A 21,724-nucleotide genomic window follows, 5' to 3' on the forward strand; every position below is an offset into this window, starting at 1 on the left:
CGAGAGGGAGGTCGGGCCAGGTCAGCACACACACACACACACACACACACACACACACAGAGATGGTCAATGCTGGGCAGAACCCCCAGAGGGCCCTGCAGCTTTTATCCCCTTGTTAAGTTAGCTTAATCAACAGGCGATCGATGAGTGCGTAATATGGACAAATGGTGGCAGTGCATCTAAAACACACAGGCTTTTATTACTGATGCTTGGTGTGTTTGTGTATTGCCTGCAATAGGATCCGCCCACACACCACTGATATCTTAAAGTTGACGGGTTGATGATTAACCTGGAATATGATATAATATTTTATCCTTTATCTGACTCTGAGTCAGCACGGCAGCAGATTCATGTGCTTGTGTTGTCCCTAACAGTGGTAACTGCACTGAGCGGAGGGTTAGGGGTTTTCACAAATGCACCAAGTCTGGTCTTTAATAAAAGAATGTTGACATCCAAGAACAAAACTATCAGGCAACAGAAATAGATGAAGCAGGCTGAGCTGAATCCAATAAAACTACAACGAAATACAAAAGACTTAACTAAGAACAAACCAGAGAGGCAGAGAACGAAAGCAGCAGCACTGATGAGACACGTAGACGACAGTGAGAAAAACACAGGTGGCACCTTGATGTCCGGACTGCAGCGCTCTTTCAGACTAGAAGACATGGGGGGAACATTCACATGGCATAGAAGAACTTAATACAAAGACTTAATTAAAACATTACTACGGAATCAGGTAGGCCAGAAGTAATATTCAGTGCATCAAGATACATAATTATGTAGGCATATAGGCTACAGAGGTAGTAAAATACATTTAAGTATTGTAGTCCCTTGTTTACAAGCAGCTCATATTTTGCCTTGTGGTCTCACACGCTTGCAGACTTGACGTGATGATTGTGAATACGTCTCGTTGATGAGTACGACTGGAGACAGAGAGGACTTGGTCCAAGGTCCAGATGGTGGATAGTTGGTTTCAGCCAGAGACCTACACACAGGGACTAATTAACTGAAGGAACACAGTTGAACCCAAAAACCAGAAGGCAGAAAAAATACAAAGACAGGAAGTTTGAAACAAAAGATGACACATGAGGAGTCATTCAACATAAAGCAGGTCATAACTACAGAGCCCAGATCTGTGATGCCTAGTACATTACGGTACCCTGACAGTTTAGATCTAGGATATTGTATTTAGTCTCCAAACAACATCGTCCTTGTAAGAAATGGCCAACACCTGCCCCCCTCCTCTGAGACCACGCCCACCACGTACCTGCACGGCCCTGTTCTGTAAAGGAGCCTCTCTGCAGGAGATTAGCTATAAGGCTGCTGTTGGGGAATGACAACATGAAATATCATAAAAATTCCCCAGAACACACTGGAGTGGGTTTTTAAGTTCTTTGCATAACGCTGCCGTGTATTTGAAGTATTTCATTTAACATGAGATGTCACGAGTTGCGGTGGCATGATGTCCGTATGCATCATTTCTATTGCGCTGGCAACGCCATGTGTTCTGGCAGCTGATGTCAGGGGTTGGAGCTTGATCTTTCCATTTTTCAGGAGAATATAAACTATTAAAGCTTTGATGAAAGGCCACTTAACACACTTCAGTGGAATATGCCTCACGAGTAACAGAAAATCACAGGGTCTTTTTTCTTTTAAATAGAAAACTGACACGACTGAACAAATGAAAAGATACAAGTCAGAACAATGTTAAATCGCAAAAAAGGGAGAAATGTAGAGGAACATCTGTACCCACTTCTTACATCCTACTTGGTGATTTATTTCATGAACATAGTGCAAAACACAAACCTCAGAGTCACACAGGGACACGCGTATTCCTTGTGCAAGTGGTTTAATGGCAGCATTATGTCCATATGCATCATTTCTATTGCACTGACAACACCATATGTTCCTGCAGGTAATGTCAGGAGTTACTGCTTCCTCTTTCCAACAGAGTGTACACTTGAAAGATACGACAAAAGGCCACTTAACATACTTTAATGGATTATGCCATGTAATTAACAGAAAATCACAAGTCGGACAAATGTCAATCACAGAAAGGGCGAATTGTACATGAACACATCTGTAAGCACTGCTTTCATCCCATTTGTACACTGACTGATTTCTTTAAAAGACAGGAAGATGCAGTGAAACACAAAGCCGGGTGTCATATGGGGACACGTGTATTTGTCTCGCAGGTGGAGCTATACAGCACTAATTCATTATAATTAGCTGAAGTTAACCACCTGTGCAAACTCCTTTACTGTGTGAACTGATGTTATTAAACAGCCAGAAAGAAGAGCGAGACAATCCGCACTGGGGTTACTCATGGTGATCGCTTTGTTCTTTCCTTGAAGGTAACGCTGAAATAGATGTACTTTGATTTACATGTACTCCAAGTGACTTTACATCCACCAGGAAGTGCTAAGCCTTTATACATGAAATGAATGTTCTCTCAAGTGTTGCTCAATTTCTTTAAAAAACAAAACAAAACAAAAAAACCCACGTGGCTGAAGCTTTACACCTGCCTGTCTCACTGTGCCAGTCACGTCTAATTGGCAGTTGTTATTCTGACAGCAAACAAACAAACTCAAAAGATACGTGACGGGGGGAAATGTGGGAATCTGATCACGCTGCCGCTTTAAATTTTAATCACTCTCACCACATGTGTTTGTGTGCTCGCTTCATGCATAATGTACATAATATTACAGTCGGTGGCAGCGCCCATAAAGTTTGACAGTTTAGCTCGTCGGATATGCATGTTTTAGTTTTATTTATGTAATGTTTGTTTTTCTGGATCCAAATGCTCTGTGTATGTGTTTCATGTGGGTTTGGGAACACAATAGCTTGTCTCCCTTTGTGTGTGTGTGTGTGTGTGTGTGTGTGTGTGTGTGTGTGTGTGTGGATGAAGAGCTAAGTCGGGCGCTGTGATCGCGATCCACCATGTTGTTGTTGAGCAGAGGAGACAGGTCTGAGCCTGCGGTGTCAGGGGCTAGATGGATGTCAGCAGTGTAGGTTAAAATGTGTTTCTGCCTGCTGTCCTTGGGTGATTTCCACAGCACACTGAGCAGAGCACACAGTCCTGGCCAGGGGGCACCATTACTGCCGCCGTGTGCAGGAGAGACGTGGCAAATGTACCTGGATGTGATCCACAGAGAGGCTGCAGAAACAAGCCTCCGCTCCCTCTCACTCTCAGTCAGGTCACCACTCCATTTTGATCTCAGTGCCTGGAATCTGTTCCTGAAACACATCAAAAAGTCGATGAGGTAGTGGTCGCACAGGCGCAGTTTTCCCTCTGAAAGACCATCATCTGCCCAGTGAACAAAGCATCACACATGGCAGACTTTACTCTCAATCCACATGCGGAGAATGAAACGCCCTCAAGGCACTGGATGCAGTAACTGATGCATATCATCAGGGCGCTCTAAATTTGATGTTCTCTCTTGGCCGAGTGCAGGCGGAAGCATCAGACTTGACACCTGTTGTTCATTACTGCAGCACAACACATTTCTCTAGAGTCAGATAAACAGCATCTCCTGCAAACCGAATCATTTGGTTTGGAAAGCTACGAACAGTACTTCTGATGATTAGTTCTAATTTGAGATATTTAGCACACAGTTTGAGTGGTTCTCCAAAATCAATGCCTTCCCTCAGATTCCACATAAAACACCAGCGTGGTGGTGGAGTCACTGTGGGATCTGCACACAAGCATCCCCTCCCCATATTTACCCACAAGTGCTTAGTGAAATGCCAATAATTAACCCGTTAATAGCGGTGTAATTTTCCTGTCATTATCATTTAGGCAAAATGTCACAGACAATGGTGGGTGAAAGAAACGACCCTAAAGAAGTCAATCACAGTCTCACTGGCTGTGAAATTGAAACTGCAGGATCAGAAAGCAGAGTGGAGTTGAGGACTGAAACCATGTGGTTTGAGGGTTTCAACCAAAACAAAAAAGACATTATTAACGCAGGAGTGTTGCACATTATGTCTTTAAAAGGAAGACGTAAAAGCACATTATGGGATGGGACGTCACTACTAGACTAGTCTTCTTGGTGAACTGTTACAACTGTGTACAAAAGCGAGCACGCTTATGAGCATCATGATGTAAAAATAAATCCTCTGGCTCCAGAATTATGTTGAAATGGTGCAGATCAGCATCAACTGTTCAGTTTAGAAATAAATAAAACACAATGTGTCCCACTTTACACTTTTCTTTTTGAACATATTCCCTGACGAGTGACAACGTGTTCATATCGAACATGATCTACAAAATGTTCAGTGACGGTATGTTTCAACTCAGCTCGAGCCAGTTTGGTTTGTCCATTCGGGGCTACAGTAGAAACATGGTGGTGCAACATGGTGGACTACGTAGAAGAGGACACGGAATGATTCCCAGCTAGCTGAAATGCAATCATTGTTCATCTGATTAAACACAAATGAGCGTCAGCTTGCCTGTCACATGTTGTTATCATGTCATTTCCTGTTTTACTTTGAAATGTTGCCCTCATGTGTTGTGTGTTGCCTTTCATTTCCTCCTCTTGTGTGATTTCCCCTCCTGTTTCCTTGCTGTCCTCACCAGTTCTCCCTTCACACTGTGCTCTGCATCTTCTTCTCCAGCCTTTCCCTCCTTCCAGTGTGTCTTCCAGCCCATCGGCCCTCAGTGTTTCTGGTGTTTTTCCGTTTATTTCCCCTCACCTGTGTTGCTCCACCTCACTCCACCTGCACCTCATCCCCTCGTCAGACTCGTGTGTGTTTTCCTGCAGTCTTCATCAGTTCGTCCGTCTTAAGTGTCTCCTTGTGAATGTTCCAGGTTTTTTGTTCCTCATGTTTTCACAGAGTTGTACTGTGTTCTTCTCAGCAGGTCTTTGTTTAGTTTGTGTCTTTGGCATTTTGCTTGTCTAGATTTTTGGGACTGTATGCTTTATGAATTGCAGCTTTCGTTAATGAAAACATTTGCATTTCAGTTTCTTATCATATTTGTGTGAAACATGACATTGCCATGACAACTTTTTTTGTAAGATGTTGTGATTTTTTTAAGGCGTATTTCAACCTGGCAGTATACACTTCAATTCAGTCTTCATGCAGGATGCTGTCAGGGGACCCTGAAATATTCCAAATTCAACATCTACTGTATATTATATTCTATCGTCCAACTCCACGCCTGTCACATCCTCTTGACTGCCTCCAAACCACATCATCACCCCCCCCTATCTGCGCTGCAGTGCTGTGCTGCCTTGACAACAATCTGTCCATACCATGTCAATATGTTCTAACTGCTTCATATGACTTGCGCTCAGTAGTGCAAATTCTTATTGTGTCAATAATCACATATTTTTAGTGCGGTGTCTCCATGAAAAGATAACATTCACTAGGTTTGAAACTAGCAATTTATATAGATTCTTCCACTGGCCTCCTGGACTGAACATTCGTCATTGTGCGTGCGTCAGTGGACACCTGCAGCACACACTCACAGTGTTATCTAGATAGAATAAGAGGTAAAGGTGCAGGAGCCTGTCTGTGTCTATCCAGAGAGAAAACCAAACAACATGTCTGCTTTCCTGGAATGTTGAAATGTGTCCACCTCTGAGAGTAAAAAGAGCAACATCTGTTTTGCAAGGTCTTTCAATAAAAACTCCAATGCATCCACAGTTTGGATGATTTTCTGCAGTGGCAGCTTAAATCACAGCTAACATATAAAATCATAAAGAGAGCTGGCACATTTACCTGTCTTCATTGTGTTGTAAGCGATGTGCAATAAAACCACAGCCGCTTTGTGCAGTGAGAAGCAATTTAACTGACACTTAGTATCCACAAACGGAGGTGTCATTGTACTTCGTCTGACTGGAACATTTCTCAGCCACACAGAGCAAAAACAACCTGTTCCTCTTGAAATTCTTGGTTTTTTTGGGGGGGTAAAACAAAAATATGATTAAAAACTAACATCATAACACTGGGGGCACTTGACAAAGAGGACTGAGTTCACTTTACTTGCTGTAGTAGTCTGCTCAACATGTTCTACCACTCGATGGGCAGCACACAGCGCTCTGCAGCCGGTAGCTGGGGAGGAAACATCAAGGCAGCGTCTGCAGGAGTGATTAATAATCCTTGTGAAGGAGAAGGGTGAAAAAAAAAGAAGAGAAGGATGGCTGCCTTGTCGAGGCTGGACACCCCGGAGGCGGAAGCAGACGGGAGGATGAGGAACTAAAGTGAACTCCATCTTGGACAACACTTCCAAACTGTCTGCGCTGTGAGGGGGTGGGAGGCTGAAGACACCCCTGAGGTGTTACACTGAGTGCTTTAGGCTTTTCTTTGTGTCTCAGCCATTACACTGCTCAGTGCGTCATGTTCAAATGGCCTCGGTTGGAGCCTACTGGGAGGGGGACTGACAGGAACACTGGATCACACTGTTACATTCCTTATCTTTATCAACACTTTCTGCATTGTGTGCACGTGAGTCATCGCAGGTGACGCTTTCACCGGCTCCTCGCTTCATGGCGTGGAAGAGCTTTTAAAAGGTGTGTTCTGCACACGTGCTGCTTTGCTCTGTGGTTGGTTAATTGATTAGATGGTGCTGTGTTCCGGAAGAGTTTTTAATATGCAGGGAACACCGGCATACAATTTACACTGCTGAAATAAATTGTACATTCACATATTTCCTCTATGTACGTATTTTATCGATGCAATTTGTTCACATAATTGTGTTCCTATACTGTTAAATGTGACGCGCATACTGACTATTTCATTACTTCCCTAAGTTATTCGCTGTACATAATTGATGCAAGCCCTTTATAGAATATAACCATGTGTTCTTTTTGTTAAGTGCTTTATTCATGTTGTTTTTTCTCATTGCTTGTTGTCTTTCTGTCGTTTTTCACGCTCAGTACTTTTGTAACTACCACCTCTCCCAGTAGGAAGGCGCGCCTCGCCTCGTCCTTACCTGAGAGATGAGCTCTGAGAGACAACGTCGTGTCACTGCAGATGTTGTCAGGACCTAAAACAATGCCTCGCGAGTTCCCGAGGGCGATGAATTTGCATGTGGCGACGGAGGCTCCCGAGTTGGGATCTGAAGCATCCGAGCCGGCGCTGAGCTGAGGCTGAGACACCCAGCAGCGCTCAAGGCAGTTAGTTAAAATTGCATGATCTACTGATTTAAGTGGTCTAAAAGGGTTAGAATCAAGGGGTTTTTCCTGCTTCTGTTGTTCAGAGGAAGTCATTCTGTTTCATTACATTTACCTCCATTGATCAGCGTTTAGTTGCCTCTCTCTTGGTGGCATCATTTCAAACTGAAGTAGTGAGACTAAAGGACAATTCAACCCCTTAAACAAGTCAGCACACATTAAAACTGAACTAATTCTGGGACTGGAATATTTACTTTACGCCATTTTCTTCAAATTGGGTATGTGTTGTTCACGTTTGTCTTTTGGGTTGAACTTCTGGCTAGTTTGTGAATGACCTCCAGCAAAGTTCGACCCTGTGAAATCAGCCCTCCAGCAGGCGGCGCTCGACCGGCCACAGGAGATCGTTGTGTGATATCTGGTCTATGTTGAAATAAGCAAAATAATAACAGCTACAGCAGTCATTCTTTTTGCAGTGGAAGGGTTAAAACCTCCATCATCCACTTCATAATGCTGTATGCACGCAATGAAGTCATTGCACTGTGGATGGACAGAGCACAGGTGGACAGAGAGATGGTCAGCAGTTGGGTTCAGGATATTTTTTCTAACTTGTTAAGCTTCAGACTGTGACGCTCTACCTGCTCTTCGGGCTGCATTTTTGCGTGCGATGGGCTCTGAGGTCATGTGATGTATATAAATATCCAATTAGACTTTCATTGTAAAGCCTGCTGGGAAACAGCTGAAATGATATTAACATTGTCAAACAGCACGGCTTAGTTAGATTAAGGCACCAAGACTACTTGGTAAGGATACTTTGGGTTAAAATGGAATTCTAATTTCAGTCGCATAACTCATGCAACGTCATGTAAGCTATGTCATTTATGTACAAGATGTTATGATATGTAAATTAATCTTGACTCTTTGTCTGGCACATTGACTGCAGATATTACTGAAAGGAGTAGAAACCATGGCTGCCTGAAAGGTAAGAAAAATGCAGATGGCTTTTCTCTTTTCTTATGAAGAAGTCGGCCTTGATGGTGGTTGAAATACCAGCTCTCAGATATGTATAAACATTCAAACTGTGATACAAAGCACAGGACATAAAGCTCATGCATAATTCAAACTTGCATTCTTGTGAAGAACTCGACTTTATGTTCGAAGGTCCAATATTTGCCGCTGAGTCTCTGGAGACGATATAAGCCACTTCATATACGTTTGAGAAAAACATGACTCCTGCTTGACAGAAGGTGCATTCATGGCCTCCTTGACTGTAAGATAAAAGCTTCAGTTATGGAGATGCAGCATTTTAATTATTTCTCTTATATTCTAAATACTGTCAGATACCTTTTCACTCAGGTGACGTTTCCCACTGTCACGCATACAACAAGGTGAAGCCGATTCATCTAATGCACATCCTCTTCTCTCTGCCGCTGCTGTGTTAAGTTGGCTGGTGTCACTATAGAAGTCACTGTAAATGCAACATAAGTACCTGAATACACAGAGAGCTGCGTTAATGACTTTCGGACTCTGGAGTGGGAGGTTTTTGAATTGTTAAATAGCTTTTCCGAGGTTTCTTTTTTTTTGCTTGTCAGGTAAAGTAGTTATTGAAATGTTTTAAGGTCAGGTGACTATAGGGTCCTCACCATCAGGCTGATAAAAAGATGGGATATTTTTAATAAATAGAACATGGAGGAAAAAATGGGACATTTCATCTCAGATCTCTATCTTTTACATTAGAAGTCTGTTGCCTCTATACTTCTACATCGGAGCCAATGTGAACGTTTTCATAGCGTTCTGTAAAAGAGACAGCGTGTTAAACACCGCAGTCAGCAGGAAATCTCGATCAACAGTAACCGCAGAAGGTGAAAATAATTCCAACCTGTTGACCTGTTTCGGTGGCCGCGAACACACCCAGGTTTGTCACCACACCAGCGGCTGTAAACAGGTGTCCTTACAAATATCTGGCAACCTTCCTGGCTCGTAATATCGCCACGTCTGTCCCCTCCACCTCCTGATGTGAAAGGCAGCTATTAAGCATGTAATTTGAACGTGTTGGCTCCAAATGTCAACCTTGAGCGTATATCCCGTCTACTGGGCTGCTACATTTAAAACACACACTAAAAAAGAAAAGAGCTTGTTGAAGTTTTTCGTTAAGTAAACCGTGTTTGTGAAGTTCATCACCAGACATTTGTATGGTCAATTTATTTGATATATTTAACATTAATCACTTACATCCATGGTTGCCAGGACAGACTCGTCAAAAATATAAACCAAGATATTTTTAAACGCTCAACAGGAACATTAAAATAGGTGTCGTCTGATTGTTACTCCCTTCATTTCTAAATGAACAAAGGAGTGTTGAGCTCTCATGAAGCAGAACTTCTACTGATTGTGTGTTAGTTCAGAAGTGCACACTGCTGTCGAGATGTACAAATTGCATATTTAATGCTCCTGTTGTCTCCTGAAAGTGTATTCTTACCCGCTCACAACAGTCATGAACACACTGTGTACAGTGCGTGTGTCTGTGTGTGTCTGTGTGTGTGTGTGTGTGTGTGTGTGTTTGTGAGTTTGCTTATGCATGAGTGAGTCATGGTGACGGGGTTGCTCGTGAGGCAGGCGCTCTGGCACTATGACAGAATGAGGTCGCCCCGCTGCAGAATGACACGCTCTCCACGTCAGCCTCTCACACACACACACACACACACACACACACACACACACACACACACACACACACACACACACACACACACATGCGAACACACACACACACACACACACACACACACACACACACACACACATGCACACACAGTTCACAATGTCCCTGAATAAGTCAGTTTGGATAATGGTGATGCCTTTGGCTGTGAAACACTGCCCCACTCTCAAACACACACATAAACACAGAGGAGAGGACGTGTATTGGTGCACAAAGCAGTGATATGGTTATGTATGAGTCCTGGCTGAGTCACACTTAAAAATGTCCTTAAGGGTGTTTTGTACCAAATTATGTGCATTGTTTCAAGAGTTTCTTTCAGACTTAACTGCAGACTTTTTGATGGAATAAATAGCATCACAAACACTGCCAAAGAAGGTCCCATTTCTCACAATATTTGGCATCCGGCTGCTCTTGTTGCATCACGGGAATGATCATAACAGGCGGAAGGAGGCTTTGATTAATAAGACTGCTTGGCTAAAGCTACACCTGTTGTGTAACTGTTGTTTGACACAATCGCGTTCAACTAGTGGCGGCGACAGAGTGTATCTTTGTTAGTGATCGGCCACAACATGTAGGCAATGCTGTTCAGTTGAGAAGCACAAGGGAAGGTGGAGGTATGGGGCAAAAACAAATTCTAGGAAAGCTTTTATTTCCTGAGTGTCAGACTCGCAGAAGAAGCGGAACAGAGCTGAACTCAAGAGGCCTAAATTTCACAGGGTATCCTCGAGGCCCCTGCGCTATCAGTCATCAGGCGCTGTTTGTTTCAGTTGAAGCCGACTCATTTCCATTTTGACACCGCTTTCTGTGCATCATATAACAACAAAGACTGAATGTAGTCTGTTTTTAATGGTGTTATATGCTTGAGTGTCCTGAGCTTACTGTAGTGTGTCCCGTTAAGTCTCCATCTAACTGCTCAAAACATAAGATTAGCCACCTGTATAATTCATATTCCCAACAAATAGAGGTGGCACATCACAACTGATGCTAACTGTATCCTGTTTATACATCCAAGACTGCAGGCTATAGTTAGCTTGTTAGCTGTGCAGCTAGCTGGACTAACTGGGGGTGTGTTGGAGTCTGCTGGATATCAGACTCCCTTCACTGATCCACGCACAGGTCCAGAGTCCAGCGTCTGACATGTGTTACCATGTGCATACAGTTCCTGTTATCTACTAGTGAATCGTTTGTTCGCTCTCCCTTTTCACATGAGCAGCGTGGTAAAAGACCCAGTGGATCCAAGTGAGTATGCAGCGTGTCGCTTACTGCCTAAAAAGGATTTTGATGTCATGACACCCATATCATGCTAACAATGGTTCGCCTATTTCTCTAATCACTCTTCAAACATGCATGTGAGAATGATCATGAGGTCACGCTAGGACAAATGCATAGAAAGCAGTTAGCGGCTCTCGGTTTTGAGCACGGAGGTCGAGTGGCTGCTCCAAGCCCAGATCATGGCGTGTTGTGGGGAGCGGCCACAAACACATTACTAACATCTGTATTTTCATAGAGACTCTCCCCTGGCTTCAAATTGGGCAAATGGGGCCTGTTGTTTTAATCACATTGTTGTTTTGGTCCCTTTAAGCAGATGGTGACTCACTCACACTGCTTAATAAATCATTCATTCAGTATTTGTTGGTGATGCTCGTCTGGCTGTAATCAGGCGGCAGCGTTACTTACAGTTGGCTTAAGAACCAATACACACCATTTGTTTACAGTCACTTCCTGGTGTAATCACCTGGCTCACCTGCCTACATGGTCTTTAATATACAACTAAATAGATGTTATGTCAAAGTGTACACATGTTATTCAAAGAAGATCAAGGTGTGATGCTTTAATATCTCACAAAAAAAAAAAAAAAAAAACTACAACTCCACTAACATATATCTTAGAGACCTTATTTACCAGTCAGTAAACCAGAAGAAGTGGCTGTTATTAATGTGATATCGCCATGATTTGATCTATTACACCTATTACTATAACGCCACACGGTAACCATAGTGACCACTCAACATGTCCTCAGTTCAGCGTGAGACAAAAACAGACATCTGGCCTCTTCTCCTATTACTTTATCAAAATTAATTTGTGCCATAAAAACAGTGGCGTTGGCAGATTCACTCAGCAGCCACACACAACTTGTGTGATGTGTTTTTTTTTTTTTTGATGGTGCAAATCATTTCTGTACACACTTGAAACTGGTGAAGGAGCTATCAGTTTGCCCTTGTACCCCCCATTTTGTGTGCAAAGTCAACTTAACATCACATTTAAGTGTAAGGCAAAATTGCAATGAAGCGTTCATGGAAAAAAAAAATAAAATAAAAAAAAGCTTTGGTTTCAGTATCAGCAGATATCCAGTTTCAGAGCTGGAGTTGAAGAGGCAGTAGATCTGCACGTCTGTAACTGTGTCCATGTTCAAACAAGAAAAGGACCCAAACACAAGACACACAGGCAGCAAGATAACTGAAGAAGAGCTGAACTTAGAAAAGCTCTAGTCCCAAACAAATTCAAAGTCCACCTGTGAAGAACAAGCCAGTGAAGAGCTGGGAACACGAGGAACAGGAACCAAAACCAGAACCAAAAACTCAAACCATAACACTTTGCATGCATTTGCATCTAGCAAAGTGCGGTCCAAATGACAAAAGCATCACTAGAGCTGAACAACTGGGTTTATTTTCATCCTTACAGCCTTTTCTCTTGTAGTATTATACTGCTTAAGAATCCAAACAAGTGTGAAAACAAAGCAACCAAACAGAGTTGTGTTAGAACCAAAGAACACTCTAATGTTATAATCTTTCTTCTTTATAATAAGAGAACAAACCAACTCCACACTCAATCTCTTAGCTCAGTATTATAGTACACGTCAAGTGAGTAGTCATGACAACTTTTACAAAAGTCCAGTTTCAAAATCTGTTGACTGGAAAGATTAAAGAAAAAAACAGATACAGCTTTTTGAAACACGGATCTGTTGAGGGAAAGTCGAGATAAAACGGTGACGGCAAGACAAGGCCCTGTTCATTTCTGTGGAAGCTGATCTGTGGCACATTGAACCAAAAGAAGACTCATTTTGCAGGGTTGTGACTGTCTGTTGAGGGCTTGGGAGCACCATGTTACCTTGTAGTTACACAGCTCGGCCACCATGTCAAGTGGCTGCTGCTGGGGGCTTGTTCCCATCGAGCTAACAGTAATTATCTAGCCTCCTCCAGCTAATAAAATCTGCCTCCAGAGTTTGTCTTGCCAAGTTCAAACACCCGGGGATACGACTCTGAACTCGTTGTACTCTGCAAGACCTTTACTGCTATGCAACATCACAGGCTAGCTGCAGATATGTGAGGTGAAGTATTTTCCCCACATTGCAGACATTTCTTATAAAGCTGTATCATTACACCAGACTTAAGTATTTCTCTTCTGTCTATCTCTCGGCTCTGTGGAATACCAGTGTATTTATAGTTGTAACCTTTGATATGAGTTTACTGCAGTGTCTCTGCTGGCAGGCATCTTATGGAGATACAGAATGAATTTACTGGCATCACAACACGACTCCTCTCCAAAACTCTCCCAGGATGTTTATAAAATGATTCCTCTATCGTGCAGAAAACACAGTTTTGCAAAAATCATAGCTCATTTTCTATATTGGGAGGGTTGTTCCTGGTTCAACACAAACCGACTCACACTTCCGTGCCCTTCCAGCGTGCCTGGCGTTTTAGTATTGTGCTGCGCTGCTCTTTAGGCCTGTGCTGCTCTGCTATCAAAGGCCCTCTGAGATCGAGCCAAGTCCTGCTGAATAAAACATTTAGTAGCTGATCTTCAGCAAATACTAAAGCTAAAGGAAAAGAAAGGAGAACTTTTCTCCTGTACTTTTTTTTTTGAATATATATCTTTTATTTTCTTTTGTGTGTGTGTGTGGGGCGAAGTTTGAAGTTCCCTTCAGGTCGCTCTCTGTCTCTCTTCTCAGCTCATGTAGCCCTGCAGCTCCGCAGAATGGACTTGCGTTCTGATTATTTTTTACTTGTAGCATCTCTGCAGTTGGAGCAGTGCGTAGACCTTATCTTCGACAGATACGTCTATGCATATGAACTCGGCCCGGGGCGGGCTACAAATGTATATCACTACATATTCTTGCAGTGCTGAGGAGAGAGGAGGGGTGGCGAGAGGAGAAAGGAAGGAGGAGAGAGGAAGGAGGAGAGAGGAGAGAGGAGGGAGGAGAGAGGAAGGAGGAGAGAGGAGGGAGGAGAGAGGAGAGAGGAAGAAGGAGAGAGGAGGGGTGGCAAGAGGAGAAAGGAAGGAGGAGAGAGGAGAGAGGAGGGAGGAGAGAGGAAGGAGGAGAGAGGAGGGACGAGAGAGGAGAGAGGAAAGGATTAGGTCACCTGAACAGTTGATAAGGCTGGAAAGCGTCTGGAAAATTTTCTTTATAATTTAATAACATTATTCTCTGCCCCCTTGTCTCTTGGGTTTTGCATTTCATTACAAAGATAGGATAAAGTATTGAATAGTAATATGTTGAACGGTAATGGGATGAATTTTAATGAAACGAATGAGGATAGTTTTGAGAACTTTTGGATGCTAATAAAAAGGGCACAAAAAGGGCCAGTGGTGTCCTGTCAGAGCAGCAGGAATGAATCATTAACGGATATTCCAGAGGACATAACATTTTAACATCTTTTGTGTCAATGTTAAGTTTGTCAAAGGCTATGTTACACATTTAGTATATTCTGGACAAATGAAGAGAAGCGCTCGGCAAGAAGGTGTGTATAGTTCCATACATTGATGCGTCCTGCCTACACAGGATGAGTTTTCCGGTTGTCCGTCTCATTCGATGAGACTGAACACAGACCAGTGAGAATCACCGTGGCCTGAAGCGCCTGCCTCCTACTTAACGCCACTTCCTGCAAGTAACTATTGTGATTGTTTGTTCTGCAAGCAACCAAAACGTGCGTTACCTACACAGCATGTGTATATCTGAACACATTGTGTGTAGAGACAGAGGACTAAATGTGCTACATCGCTGACATTTGTACAGTGAGTGTATTGTTGCAAACCTAAAAGAAGTCAGAATCAGAATCAGAAATACCTCACTGTCCCTTGAAAGGAAATTGGTATGTTACAGTTGCTCCTTCTATAATAGAGACAGTGAACGGAAGAAGGAAGAAGAATGCGTGGAATGAGAAAGGCAACATCTCTGGATCTCATTTTTTATAATGTGTTTTAAATCTGTCCATAATGAAACCAGTGGGCTGCTTTTTATAACCTGGTGCCTACATTACCCACAATGCAAATTTGCCACCTGAGTGACATCACTGGAGCCAACTTATTATAACATGAGACTACCTCTGGAGCCTCAAAGGGCTTTATCCTACTTTTTCCCACAGGCAGTAGTACGACCCAAGAGCTGTAAACACATTTTAATTTATACATCTGGTGGAGTAACCCTTTAAATTTGGGATTTAAACGTGATTTAAGCTCACTTTTTTAACCTGCCTGCATGAACGTGGTCCAGTGCATCAAACCCTCAGATAAACGAGCTTGACATGCTGGACACACAGATGTCTGTTGGTCTCGATCATCCAAATCCAGGGCATTTTTCTGCAAATGTAGTGGCCAAAGAACTTTCCTCCATCGACTTTACCCTGGCCAGCACCAAAGATAGGATGGCACGATAACTTAAACTTTCACGGAGGTTCTCCCAGATGGTACACATTTCTCAGAAAATACTTTCAGTCGAATCCTCAAGTTTTTCTACTTGATCTGATCAGACTGATTTTCAGCTGCAGACTTTGTGTCCGTCCTGACCAACATGTTTAAAGAGAAAAGTTTTGCGTTGCTACTTCCTTACTAGCTCTCCTTGCTGAGTATCAAAACCAGGTCCAGTATCTGCGGCTCATTCGCCCACACGTGCGCAGTAACCTCTCTCTCTGAGACTCACACTGTGTCACACAGACTCACTCCTCATACTGCCAGGCCTAATCACGCTCCTGTGTGCTGCCCTGGGATATGGCCGCCACACTCCTCAGATATTTTAGATAATTGAACAAATTATCTGCGCCTTGTTGTCATGTTCCGGGGTAAGTGTGGCTCCTAGCATGGAAAACTTTCCCTTGTGTCTATTAATAATTGTGAAAGTTGTTTTCTTTTTTTTTCAGTTCTGTTTTGCTGTGCAGGCATCATTAGTCAGCATGGAGACACGCCGTAGGCTACATTTGCTACCAGTCAGCCAACCAACCACAGGGGAAAAAAGCTACCAGTAACAATAAATGTGGCTGTTTGAGTGTGTGTTAGGCACAAAACTGATCCGAAAACCTGGTGAGGCGATCTCAGTTGTTAATGCCAAAAGGGGTTCTTGATGATAATTGAACAAAAAAAAAGCATTTTGTTATGGATATGAAACGGATACTATCAGAAATCTGCCAAAGTTCACTCTCTACCAATTGGCACTTAACAGTGTGGTAAAAAAAATATTAATAAACAAATTAATTATATATATATTAAAATAAAAATAAAAAAAATACACAAAGAAGTGGGACTGAGCAGCTTCCCCCTCATCAATTTGAAGCGTGTTTCAAGTCACAGAAGAATGTCTTCGTCTCTGACAGTCAAGACACAAACAGTTCTACTAATAATTCCCCTAATGTTATAGATTTGTGACAGCTTGAGGAAATCCTCACAAGAACATGTCAGTCAACTCAAAGTAATCCCCCAGTCAGCCCGTCTCACTCTCTGACCTACATTTGGTGTTGAGCGCTGTGGTAGTGGGTGTTAACTTTTATATAATCCTTCCGCAGAGATGTAAATGGTGTTCCTTTCACTCCGCTGTGACCTCTGTCTCATCTTCCATCCCTTCTTTATGAAGCTTTGCAAATGATTAGATTTAAATTTCTATGACACGAACATGATGCCGTTCGAGTCGGTAGCGGCCCTGTCGAGCACAGCCAGAGCAGTCGGTGCGCGCTCTGCAGAAAAATAAAAGTAACGCAAAAAATATGAATTAAACCGTGACTTATCACAGTATCTTAATTTACAGGAAACCTTCAAACATTTTAACATTTTAAACAACCGAGCGGTCAGCAAACAATTTGCAAAACTAACTAATAATGGTGATAGGGACAGGTTGACATTTATTGTAAACTGAACCTCGGAATACATACAGGTGCTGCTATGAGACATTATGTTTGTGTTCAGGTCAGAGTCACATAAATTGACATGGTGCTTTCAAGTTCCTTTAATAATCATTGGTAAATTATATTAAGTGATGGATCGACTGTCTGTCTTGAGGCTATATGTCCTATTCATTTGTTACTTTTAACCTTCATTCAGCTTTTATTGACCTGGACAGACCCAAAAAAACAGAATGGCTGTCAAGTTCGGTTTCGGACTCAGTTACTACTCTCTTCGACTTGCAGCTTTGGATGGAAAAAAGCTGCTGGAGCTCAACTACAAATATACAGGTCCTTTACTCAGGACCTCCCCTTCAGGATCCCAGGAAGCAAATAGAAATATGTAGTAAGACAGAATACAGCAGTTGGCCAAAATAAATAAACCTGATTGATGCCACTTGCCTCGAGTCCAGCCAGAGCACTGCTCCAGGGAATGACCGGCCTTCAAGACAGCAGCTTGACGGTGAGTCCAGAGAGTTGGAGAATAATCTGATTCTGTATGACAGAAAAACTATGATTTACTGACCAATCAATCACTCTTCGGATGGGCCACTTCCAATTGTGAGCAATCAATATTCTGCAGGTTGGATGGGAAGCTCACGCAGGCTGGCTGTGGCCCAGGGGGCACCAGTGGATGATCTCTGTTCTATGATATAACTAAGTTAACAACTGGGGGCAAATTGAAGAGGAAAACAAAATCACTTGAATAACTTCTTTCTGTGCCAGAATATTGGTAATAAAAATGACAAGCTCAATGCTAAATATGCTCTTATGCATCAGGCATGAAAGAGGCTAAAGAGAGGTCGCCACTTTAGAGTCCATAGATCTGAAGTCTCACTGTAGTCTGGCGCACAGGTTTTGGAACAGGCTTTTAAATGTTAAACATGGCTTTAGTTTGTATTGATGAATCTTCGCCCACCTGTGAAGATGTAAATTGAAGTTTTGGTCCAACGTCAGGCAGCGATACGAACGAGGCTGTTGAAGTAATGCTGTACAGTGCCATAGACTTTAACACTGTGCAAAATGCTTGAGCATAAAATAGTAATGGGTGCCATTAGGTATGGCCGGTGGATAAGAAACGTTTATTGAACTTTAAAAATTCATACAGAATCACAGGGGCACCTCATAGAGAATGCATTATTTAAGAAGTCTGGGTAGCCGAGCAGAGGTCCACTAAGCAGAGAACAAATGTGATGGCTATCCTCTCACCACTAAGTCTGTCTTTAAATTAGAAAACATTTAATTTTGTTACCTTGAGTGCTGTGAGAGTGTATGGAGGATTTAGAGGGCTGTATACGAGGCATAGTGTTGTATTAGGTTGGGATTGATTCCAGGTGCCGGGAAACGAGGATTTCTTGCCCAGATTCTGTCAATTTCCTGCCTCAGGACTGACAAAGCAAAATCCCATTAATCTATGTTGGTTAATGCTAAATCATCACCGCTTTCTAAGGATTCAAACAGGCTGAAAATACAAATACAGACGAACAAAACAGGACACACCGAGTACATTCATTGATTAGTGGGTCTAACACTGTCACAATTGGTTTCTGAATAGATGTTGGGAGCCTGCCACGTTCCCTCGTACGTTTTGTTTTGTTACTTTTATCCAGCAGATCTGAATCTGAGCAAACAGAGGTAAGAGCAGAGACGTGACGATCCCCGCCACCGTCATCTTCTGTGGGTCAAGGCAAAGGTTTGATTTGATTTTAGATATATTCTTAACTCATCATACAGAACAGACCTTTCCTAATTCACACAGTCTGTTGTCCTCATGGATCTTTTTTAAATCTGCCGTCTTCTGGAGCCAGACGAAGGATTCCTGTTCTCAGCTGTCCTGTACGACTCGACCTTTGACTCTGTGATAAGTTAACAGTCAGCTCAGCTCCGTAATTTAGCTAGACTGAAATTCTATTTGGACTTTTGGTTTTAACTAGAAGTAGATTTCATCTAATAGGTGTACAATAAAACAAAATAAAACACGCAGTATACAGTGTTTTACTTTTGTGTCCACATAGTGTTTCTGTCTGAGCGTCAGCATCTTTTTTCAGTTGTTTCTAATGAGCAGAGAAGCAGCCACCTGGAGAAAATGCACTACCTCTACCGACTTTTTTCAGAGCCTTCTCTGTGCAGCAAATCCAAGTCGATAATCTCTCAACTTTTCAGAAAGGCGCTGGTGGGGATGGGACTTGTCACCCGTCTCCCTGGTAACCAAGAAAATGGGGGAGAGGTTAGTACTGGTTATGTCTCTATATCCAGAGCTTTCAAACAGAAACTCTCTGGCATAACAGTGACAGGAATGTCCATTTGTGAGAGCTGATGGTCTGTACGCCGGTGAGTGGTGTGCTTTTATCACCCTACATGTTGTAGGCTTGTTAACAGCTGTGTGGACAGCCCTTTGTTACTGTACCATTAGCAAGTGTTTATCAGAAACCAATGTGCAGCGTTTTTCTTCTCTCAGCGCACAAGCACTGCCCAAAAATAATGCTATGTGGGCAAATCGTGACTAAATACACCTTATTACAAAAGATAGTACACAATAGAGCAGGTTGTCCCGTAATGTGAAGGTCGCTGGTTTGATTCCTCACACTGTTGCATGTTGAAGTATCTTTGAGCAAAATACTGAACCCCAGATTGTTCCTGATGAGCAGGTTGGCACGCAGTCCATTTACCATTTGACTTCTAAAACAATTCAGCAACCAATAAATAACATTTGTGTAATCTACAATAAGCCAATTATCATTTAAATGTGCTTAACAATCTTTTTTTTTCTGCTTTACTGTCTTTAAAAAAGAGAAAAGTTCCCCTGGTAATATCAGTCCCGTGTGAATGGGGCTGATATTAGTGTCGGCCCCCTTCCGGACTTCTTATTTTTTTGCATGTTTGTCACAGTTGGCCACTGCATGTCCCAATGTGAAAAAGTGATTGCCCCCTAAATCCTAATAACTGGTTGGGCAACCCTTAGCAGCAACTTCTGCCATCAAGCATTTGCAATGAGTGTTTTACAGCACTCTGAAGGGATTTTGACCCTCTCATCTTTGCAGAATTGTTGTAATTCAGCCACACTGGAGGGTTTTCGAGCATGAACCACCTTTTCAAAGGTCATGCCACATCATCTCAATAGGATTCAGGTCGGGTCTTCATTTTGTTTTTCTTCAGCCATTCAGAGGTGGACTTGCTGGTGTGTTTTGGATCACTGTCCTGTTGCAGAACCCAAGTTTGCTTCAGCTTGAGGTCACAAACAGATGGCTGGACACTCGCCTTCAGGGTTTTTTGGTAGCCAGCTGAATTCATGGTTCCAGTTACCACAGCAAGTCTTTCAGGTCCTGCAGCAGCAAAACAGCCCCAGACCATCACACTACCACCACCGTATTTTACTGTTGGTATGATGTTCTTTTTCTGAAATGTTGTGTTACTTCTATGCCAGATGGAATGGGACACACACCTTCCAAAAAGTTCAACTTTTGTCTCGTCAGTCCACAGAGTATTTTCCCAAAAGTCTTGGGGATCATCAACATATTTTCTGGCAAAACTGAGACGAGCCTTCATGTTCTTTTTGCTCGGTGGTGGTTTTCGTCTTATGGTGGAGTTATGAACACTGACCTTAACTGAAGCAAGTGAGGCCTGCAGTTCTTTGGATGTTGTTGTGGGGTCTTTTGTGACCTGTTGGATGAGTTGTCGCTGTGCTCTTGGGGTTATTTTTCACTTCATCAGGCACGTCCTACTTAAGTGATGTCTTGATTGATAACAGGTGTGGCAGTAATCAGGCCTGGGTGTGTCTAGTGATAAACCACTGTTTAGTTGTATTTTAACAGGTGGGCAAACACTTTCTTCACACAGGGCCATGTAGGTTTGCATTTTTTATCCCCTTAATAATAAAAACCTTAATCTAAAAACTGCATTTTGTGTTTACTTGTGTTATCTTGGTCTTATATTTAAATTTGTTTGATGATCTGAAGCATTTAAGTGTGACAAATATGCAAAAATACTAAAGGGGGCCAACACTTTTTCACTCAAGTGTATTATCTGTTACTGCTGTTTCTCATTGCACACAGTAACAAAGCCCCTGATCTGTTCACATGAAGTTGTCCCCCCATAGACAAATCAAGTGTAGCTCCTTGACTCTGGCATGAATCATCACACCCAGTCGCTTCACTTTAAATTTAGCACAGAAATAGTCAGATTTTAATAACTTAAAAACTACTTCAGCACTGAATCAGAAGGCAGAAACTTGCTGCTGCATTCTCCAAGGGTTGAAACTCTGAAGCAGTTCTGGCCGGACTCAGTTATGCCGGTGTTTTCATCAGCTGTCGAATCCAAAAAATACTCTGACATCCCTGATTGGGGGTTTTTTTTTTTTTCAAAGTGCACCTACTTGAAAGTTTCAGCCCGTGGAGAGTAGTAGTGCAGAAGCAGTTTCAAATTAAATTTGATTTGCTCTCAGCTAAACAAGTTAAACTGGTAAAGGAGCATACAGCTATGAACAAGCGTTGGAGATTGCCTCAACAAAACAACACACGTTTTCTCAAGAGAGAAAAAAAAAACAACACAAATACACCATTTTTCAATTTGCTTGTTCACCACTTCACCAGCTACGATCGCCACGCCACGGGTGCAGATAACAGAAGCGACAAGAAAAGCTTTCAAACGGTGCAAATAGTTTCTCTCAGGGCACGGTGTTAAATGCTGCAGACCTTAAAACCCTAAAAGGGTTCATGCGAGAACCCCATTGGGCATCGTGCCAAAGC

General features: G+C 42.6%; 2 long non-coding RNA genes across 2 annotated transcripts; both read right to left on the minus strand.

Annotated features, from left to right (window-relative positions):
• Window positions 1–646: 646 nt before the first annotated feature.
• On the minus strand, window positions 647–4,646 carry LOC119016431. The gene is made up of 3 exons (XR_005074152.1): window positions 4,577–4,646; window positions 3,136–3,237; window positions 647–985 (listed from the first exon to the last, which is right to left on the minus strand). It is a non-coding gene; the product is annotated as an uncharacterized LOC119016431 (long non-coding RNA).
• Window positions 4,647–17,957: 13,311 nt separating this feature from the next.
• On the minus strand, window positions 17,958–20,688 carry LOC119016420. Its single transcript, XR_005074141.1, has 2 exons — window positions 20,068–20,688; window positions 17,958–19,180 (listed from the first exon to the last, which is right to left on the minus strand). It is a non-coding gene; the product is annotated as an uncharacterized LOC119016420 (long non-coding RNA).
• Between the last annotated feature and the right edge of the window lie 1,036 nt (window positions 20,689–21,724).

The sequence above is a fragment of the Acanthopagrus latus genome, chromosome 3 (genome assembly GCF_904848185.1).
Source record: "Acanthopagrus latus isolate v.2019 chromosome 3, fAcaLat1.1, whole genome shotgun sequence".
Classification (NCBI taxonomy): Eukaryota; Metazoa; Chordata; class Actinopteri; order Spariformes; family Sparidae; genus Acanthopagrus; species Acanthopagrus latus.